Raw genomic sequence first — 8,679 nt, 5'->3', positions numbered from 1 at the left:
GTCACTCTATGGTATATGAAAATGTCGAAATTCTGACTTCTGTTTCATCTTTCTGGGACTCCGTAGTAAAAGAGGCCATTGAAATCCGCTTAACGAAGAATTTAATGAATAGAGACAGCGTTTTCACATTAGATAAATCATGGAATCCGGCACTTTCAATATTGAACTTACAAAGACGTCGCTACAGTTCAGCTCCCAGTAATACATCGACCTCCCAGCATGGATCGATTGCGCAGCCACAGACGTAACTCATGCATATTGTACGTCTTTGCCGCCGATCAACATCACTGGCGCCTTGTTTATCTGTGGCCGCATGCGCAGTGGCGCGGTCCGCGAGTTTAAAAGGATGGAGCGAGCGCTGGAGCGTCAGTCGTACGGCTCTCTCTGAAGATGGCTGAAAGGTATACAGCCGAAATATTAGAAGAAGAAGCAGAATTCATGCGGCTGCATTCCCGAAACTTAATGGAGCAGTCTTTGCGCCGCGAAAACCTGAAGATTCATATAAAAACAGAGTTTATATGCATGAAGAAACCTGCAGTTCTGGTGACAACAAAATGGTCGCGCCAGAGTGCCGTAACATGTAGCTATAGCGGCGAAAGCGAAATAGCGCACCCGATTATCACTTTACTAACGGGCTGCGTAGGCAACGGCCTTGCCGTAGTGGATACACCGGTTCTCGTGAGATCACCGAAGTTAAGCGCTGTCGGGCGTGGCCGGTACTTGGATGGGTGACCATCCAGGCCGCCATGCGTTGTTGCCATTTTTCGGGGTGCACTCAGCCTCGTGATGCCAATTGAGGAGCTACTCGACCGAATAGTAGCGGCTCCGGTCAAAGAAAACCATCAAAACCACCGGGAGAGCGGTGTGCTGACCACACGCCCCTCCTATCCGCATCCTCAACTGAGGATGACACGGCGGTCGGATGGTCCCGATGGGCCACTTGTGGCCTGAAGACGGAGTGCTTTTTTTAATGAGCTGCCTAATTTCATTAGGGTACTTTAGCAGCATGCTACAGTGCTACGGCACAGGTATTTTACTGCACAACAGTACTACTGACGTCACAATCTATAGAAAGAGTTAGCAACATTTTTTAAAGTGATGCTTTCGTGTTATGATTGCACCTCGAACTCTTGAACTACCGATAGCTTCTATATTGCCTTGGGATATGCTTTGTCTTCCTACATTCTTCATAGTACCTTTAATATTGTTCTTCATAGTTTCAGCAGGTAATTAGTTGAAGGGTGTCCAATTTGTTGGGTGTATAGAGAACTTCTCCCCAAGCCACTTTAGCCAATCATCTGTGAATGGTGTGAATAAGACCCACTTTCATTAACGTGCAATTGGTGCCTCAAATGGTCGGCAACGACTAGTTTATGTACACATTTTTTTTTCTATTTTTTTCTTTTTGCTGCTATTTTGATCACGTAAGCTCTGATAAAAAAGAGTCCATACTTGTTTATTTATCTGTTATGTAGACCTTTTTCCCTTTCATTTTTCCTGTGTGCGTGTGTGTGTGTGTGCGTGTGTGTGTGTGTGTGTGTGTGTGTGTGTGTGTGTTTTTCTATAACTAGGAGTACTGGAGTGATTTCAAGCATGGTTCCCCTGTAGTCATAGAGTATCGTACAGTTATAAGCTTGTAGTGGCCCTTCAACATTTCAACCCCTTGCGGTAGTACTAGATATAGAGTTCAGTAACAGGAAGTGGCAGCTCTGCTCCAGAACCAGGTACAGCCAGGAGCTGCCAGGATTCACGCAAAGATGCTTAACAAAACTTCCACTTTGTTGTATAGCGAAACAGCCATATCCTTAGGGCACTTTGGAGAGTTATTACTCCAGTAACTCGGTTGTGATAGGAACATGAACCATCACACATCTGGAGGACAAGAATGAGTAAATTTTCCCCAGTTTCGATACACTCAAGAGGGACATAAATGGGCACAGTACTGTGGAGATGGAAAGACAGATGTGGGCATTTTTCTCTTTGTCATCGGCCTAACATAAGGAGGATGCAAAATCGAAGATGAAGTGGATGTATCCATAAAAAAGATGTGTTGGCTGCGATTGCATATTCTCGATCTTATAATGAAGAAGTGGCGCAGCGTTTGTTGAATTTCGGAGACAGGATAAATTCAATAATGATCAAAATACACCAGATGTTGAATGTAATAGGCAGTGGCAGATGATTGTGGCAACTAGTGATGAGAATAAAATGAGTACAGGAAATGTGCTACATGGAAGAGGAGGATGAAGTAGTGACTATTGACAAATATCTCATTCTGAATATTGAAAATAACACTGTAGGTTGTTCATTGTATTGTTGACATAGGTTGTCAGGCATTTGGCTCTGGAGAACGTGCATTCTGAAAAAGCTCAGAAGAGTAGAGTTTCGTCCTTCTTACATTTCCAGAAGTCTAAGATAAGTGGGTCAATACCTGGAAACGATGTTTATGTCAAAAGCCTGATTCAAACTGAATTTCTACGTGAATCTGTTGTGTTGAACATCAATTTTCTCCTTGTTCTAGGGCTTTATTTACCAGTTATTTTAGGATTAGATTTTCTAGAACATTATCAGACTTCATTAATTTGGAGGAAACGCTCGTATCTATGTGTGTACGTGGGTGCCTGATTGTGCTTGATTTTGGAGATTTAATGCATATGTTCCAGAAAGAGAACGTATAGGGGTTGGTTGTGCCTACCAGAGAACAATTAGAGAAGAAAATTTTGGGTAACTGAAACATTTGTAGTGTTCGAGAGACAATGAAAGACATAATATATGAATTCTGTAATAAAGAGCAGAACCCTTTAGCAAACACGTGAAGTGTGAACGTACAGTGAGAAGTACGATACATGTTGGAACAGGGTCTCATGAAAAGGTGTTGAGTATACATAACAGTTGTCTTTTATGTGTGCTGAATAAGGGTAGTTCCCTCCATCTGGTGTAAGTCTTCAGACAGAATCACACCATAATCAAGTAAGAGACTGACTGACCTGAGTCACTCAGTAGATTGTTACTAAAATATTACCCAGTAAAACTGTAAACATCGGAAGACTAAAGGGTCTGGTCAGTATTCTAGGATATAACCGGAACTATCATTCAAAAATAAAGTAAAACTATTCTGTAAAATGTGTACCACAGGGCCTATGGAAACTTCTTCACCTTCAATGCTGTGAAACAAGTCCTTTGTTTCCATATTTTGGAAGGATTTAGTATGGAGCAAAACAAGAAGATTGTCTTGGAAACACTTGCTCGTAAATGCATACCTTTATAACTGTTAGCAATTGTTTGGTAGGAGAGGTGTGTTTCACTCTAGCGAAGATGAACGATTGCTCATATTCCTTAAGAAACTTAGTTTAAGATTCATGTTTATTGGAAATTATTTTCTTCTTTTGGTCCATACCACCACCACTCAAAATATGAAAAGCAACGCTTCCTTTAGAAGAGATTTCTTTCACAGTATTGAAGACAAAGTATTGCTCATTGTTCTGAAGGTACGCATTTTAGGTGACATGGTTACTAGAGTTTTTGAATTCGAATGATCGTTCCTGTCTTGTCCCTAAATACTGACCGTTCCTCCTGGAACATTCTACAGGGATATTGGTTGTAACGTATCGTCACGCTTTCGATATTTTGCAGTTAATTCTCTCTTAGCGTTATTGTTAATATATTGGCACAGTTACAGTACAAACATACCCCTTGTATTGTTCGAACTTCACATACAATTTATTCACTTACACTGGTCGTATACGTATAGTATTCTATCCATTACTTCGTCTTTTACTGGCATAAGATAATTACTGTTGTAGCATTGTTGCATATATAACTGACATACCCAGTTCAAAGTCACGCACCGTTTTCTACTTTATCATCATTTATTCACTATTCAATAGGCACACACACACACACACACACACACACGTATATATAACCGTTGGAAGGGCGGATGTATAGATGGTTCTGTGTCAGGAGGCATTCTCCCAATTAGCTCCTTTCCAGTCTTTTCCTCGTTAGGATGGAGGTAACCAGTTGTCGCCAGTGGGTGCAATAAAGGAAGATTTGGAATTAGTTAAGTGCTCTACTAACTGAACTACACAAGCACGACTCCACTGCAGAGTGAAAATCTCATTCAGGAAACATTCCCCAGGCTGCGGCTAAGCCCTGTCTCCGCAATATCTTTTCTTTCAGGAGTGCTAGTTCCACAAGGTTCGCAGGTGAGCTTCTGTAAAGTTTGGAAGGTAGGAGACGAGGTACTGGCAGAAGCAAAGTTTGGGTAGTTCAGTTGGTAAAGCACTTGCCCGCGACAGGCAAAGGTCGCGAGTTCGAGTCTCGGTCCGGCACACAGTTTTAATCTACCAGGATGTTTCAATTCACATTTGTGGTTCACCAAATGTTATTGCTGACACTTTATCTCGTGCACATTTTCTTAGAAAAAAAGTGATATAGAAACTAATTTAGAGAAATCTGCAGTACTGTATAATCAGAGAGTTGCCTTTGCTAGCTTTATTGTTTCCTCTTTGAAGTATATTGCACAGATGCAGCATAACAATCCCATCTGGACAGACCTTAAAAATTAATGGCATGACTAAACTAACACCGAAATAAGACAGTACTATCTTGTACACATGAATATCCTCCTCCAGGAATCTGCTGTTAACGACTTACTTTGGGTCTTATATATTCCTTATGATTTCGTATACAAACTCATTAAGTACACACATCTTAGTTACGCTAATTTTTGAACACGTAAGTATTTCAACTTTGCGCGATCTGTTACTTCAATAAAATGGAAAAGAAAATCAGAAAAGTTTTGTCTGTATAGAAACTGTGTCAAAAAGCAAAGCCATCTACTGTTATACACCGTACTGCATTACTTCCTATCATTCCCACAAACTTAAAATAATTAGAGGCTATGAATTTTCAAGCTCCACTCGTAAGAACTCAAACTGGATTTTCGTATGTTCTTATTGCTGAACTTATAAATCTGTTTCACTCTTCCTGTTACATGGAGTCCCTGGCACAACTGTATCTCATGCAACTGTAAAGTATTTCCTGCATGGAGTAGGCCGTGATGACAAGATAAGTCCGGCCAGTTGTTCCCAGTTTTGGTCAGGTATTTGAGCTAGAACTTTAAGAAATCACGAAATTAGGCACATATTTATCTCTCTTTGTTAGCCAGCTTTTGAACGCCTTACTAAAGAAATTAATAACCTTTGCAGACTGTACTGTCACTAACATCATCAGAATTGGAATAAGCACATCTTTCAGAGTATTCCCACATGACTTTACTTCAGTGCCTCCCGTACTTGTAATTAACAATGAACAGATACCAGATTGAATCAGGACGCTTGTACCATTTCCTAACTTAAAGCAAACTGGGTCACAGAGAGTAACATAAGGAAAGCAGCATAAAGAAGTCGCTACATACTCAGGTAAATGTGTAAAAGTTACACATTGGTCAGAAAGTACTTGTGAAATCCCACTCCTCATGTCACAAATATAAGCTTCTATGTCATCAATTTTTCTTGGTGTGTGATGGACTTCACAGAATTCGTCGGATAGCACATGACAACGCAGTAGAAGTGGAAACAATGTGTAGTAGAAGGAGCGAAAGACTCCATCATGTGTGACATATTAATCCACTTGTGGAACAGTGATTTCTGAATTTTGCCCAGATCTTATCGTCTTGAAAACTATCTTGTTCTTTTACTGGTCTCACATACATTACTGATATAATTATGTTCTATGTTTTGTGATCATTTAGTTTTTACTTCTAAGTGTGACATATGTAAGAATTATCCTGATGAAGTATGTAAATTTTCTTTTGTAGCTAACTACATATTTTTGTCCTCAGATCAGATTATGACGGATATGATGATATAGCTGCATATTAAAACGAATTTCGCTACTATGCAAATATTCGAGATTTATGAGACACAGTTGCACGTAGGATTCACCGTTGAATAAGAAAACATGAGATGTACTTTTGAAACGTCCCCTTAAAACAATTTGTATATTTTTTTTTGGGGAGCATGGGGGCTATGTAAGTAGGCTGTTTAGGTTTTCTTATTGGTAACGCCACGTAGCGCTCTGTATGAAAATTACTGGCTATGCTGTGTGAGTCTGTGGGTGGTTTGCATTGTTGTTGGCTATTGTAGTGTTGGGCAGTTCGCTGTTAACAGCGCGTAGCGTTGCGCATTTGGAGGTGAGCCGCCAGCAGTGGTGGATGTGGGGAGTGAGATGGCGGAGTTTTTGACACAGACAGGAGATTTGTAAGACTGGATGTCATGAACTGCTATATATATTGTGACTTTTGAACACTATTAAGGTAAATATATTCTCTGTTCTGTATCAAAATCTTTCATTTGCTAACTGTGCCTATCAGTAGTTAGTGCCTTCAGTAGTTTGAATCTTTTATTTAGTTGGCAGTAGTGGCGCTCGCTGTATTGCAGTAGTTCGAGTAACGAAGATGTTTGTCAGGTAAGTGATTTGTGAAACATATAGGTTAATGTTAGTCAGGGCCAATCTTTTGTAGGGATTTTTTAAAGTCAGATTGCGTTGCGCTAAAAGTATTGTGCGTCAGTTTAAGCACAGTCATGTATAGTTTTTCTAAGGGAACGTTTCACTTTGTGGTAAAGTAAGTATTTCCATGAAGAATGTGCTACTATGCCATAATTTTCTCTTGCTTATTCCATTTTTGCGCTTATTAATTAATTTTGTTGCCATGGCTTACGTTATTGTTGTAAAATGTACATAATGTTGCTGCATAGTATGACTATTGCTTAGCAACGCTATTAACGTATGCGAACTTATGTATTATAAAATTATTGTGGCACCAACATGCCGTTTGACACTGATTTCCAATTGGCATTTTGTGATGTCACTGATATCTTGCATTTTTATGACATAATTGGCTTTAGTTACGGTATTGTTTTGAGATGAGGCTTGTGTGTATGATTTGTCTTAGCCTAAGAGTGTGTTTTTCATTTTGTTTACTGATTTACCATAATGATTTATTGCTGCATATGTGTAGGATAAGATATTTTGCTGCATTGCCTTTCTGATGAAATATTCATCATGTTTATATGTCTATGATAATGAACTTGGCTGCTTTGAGATTCTGATGAATAATTTTTGTGAATATGCATGTACTGTGGCACCTATTGTTTATTAAAGATAGATATTTTGTATGAGTTAAATATCATGACATAACCAAATTATGAAAAATGGTTATAGGATTACAATAAATTTAGAATGAACCATTTGTACATAAGAATGAGAAATATATATATAAACATGAGATAGTAAAATGTGTGAGGAGACAGATAAACAAGAACTGCAAGTATTCTATGGTTCAAGCAACATCAGTAATAATTCTATGAAGATGTTATGATGGTGTGATAACGAAATGCGGCCAAACTAACATGATGTTCTTGGCAGGTAAACTGATATGAGAATATCGTGTTTTCAGCAAGTAAATACAGATTACCAACCCACTACAGATAAAACCAAACACAGAATAGAGGATCTTATTCACTCTTCATGCAGTCATCTTTGTCCCAGCGCAGCAGAGGTAAATTATTTACAACAGCAGAATACAAGAGAACCTTACATTACTCCCAGTCACCCCCGCCAGAGAAAATTCATTAGGATTGTCTTAGCTGTGGCGCAAGGAGACAATTTTTTTAAAAAATTTCAAAGAAGTAAGTACAAAGGTTACAATTATAAATAACGTTACAAGTGTTAGGATTCACGTTACAATATCTACAACAGAATGCTCTGATTTGAGCTCTACATATTAAGATTGCCTTTGCGCTAGGAGGAAGCACACATGCACACTATTGGCCAAGTTCTGTAGACTATAGGTAAATATGGCATGACACGCAACCATCGAACATTTGTTTTAATGTCTCATGTCATTAATCTTGACGTTAGTATGCGAATGCATTTGAAGGTAAAATGCTGCATCACTTGCACCAAGTAAGATACAGTTTATTTTCCTTGTCATTAATCTCCTGGACTAAGGAAGAAATGCAAGTAGCACAATTTTGACACATTTCTTGAAGTATGGTCACCAATGATGACGCTGACCCTACAATATTGAACCCATACTGATGACTATGACGAATGTTTCGGGCTTATTGGCAGCCAGCAAGGCAACTGAATGTCCATGACTGACTACACTATGAAGATTGGCAATAAATGTAGACTCAAGTACGAGCAGACTCAGGAAAGCAGTTTTAAACTGAGAGCTCATATATCCGGATGAAGTCTACATCTACATTTATACTCCGCAAGCCACCCAACGGTGTGTGGCGGAGGGCACTTTTCGTGCCACTGTCATTACCTCCCTTTCCTGTTCCAGTCGCGTATGGTTCGCGGGAAGAACGACAGTCTGAAAGCCTCCGTGCGCGCTCTAATCTCTCTGATTTTACATTCGTGATCTCCTCGGGAGGTATAAGTAGGGGGAAGCAATATATTTGATACCTCATCCAGAAACGCACCCTCTCGAAACCTGGCGAGCAAGCTACACCACGATGCAGAGCGCCTCTCTTGCAGAGTCTGCCACTTGAGTTTGTTAAACATCTCCGTAACGCTATCACGGTTACCAAATAACCCGTGACGAAACGCGCCGCTCTTCTTTGGATCTTCACTACCTCCTCCGTCAACCCGACCTGGTACGGA

At 39.8% G+C, this 8,679-nt stretch overlaps 1 pseudogene; it reads left to right on the top strand.

The window, feature by feature from the left end:
• Positions 1-642: 642 nt before the first annotated feature.
• Positions 643-760, top strand: LOC126095987 (5S ribosomal RNA; annotated as a pseudogene).
• Positions 761-8,679: the final 7,919 nt, after the last annotated feature.

This window comes from Schistocerca cancellata, chromosome 8 (assembly GCF_023864275.1).
Source record: "Schistocerca cancellata isolate TAMUIC-IGC-003103 chromosome 8, iqSchCanc2.1, whole genome shotgun sequence".
Classification (NCBI taxonomy): Eukaryota; Metazoa; Arthropoda; class Insecta; order Orthoptera; family Acrididae; genus Schistocerca; species Schistocerca cancellata.
The sequence above is the reverse complement of the archived record's forward strand: the minus strand, read 5'-3'. Positions and strand labels throughout refer to the sequence as shown.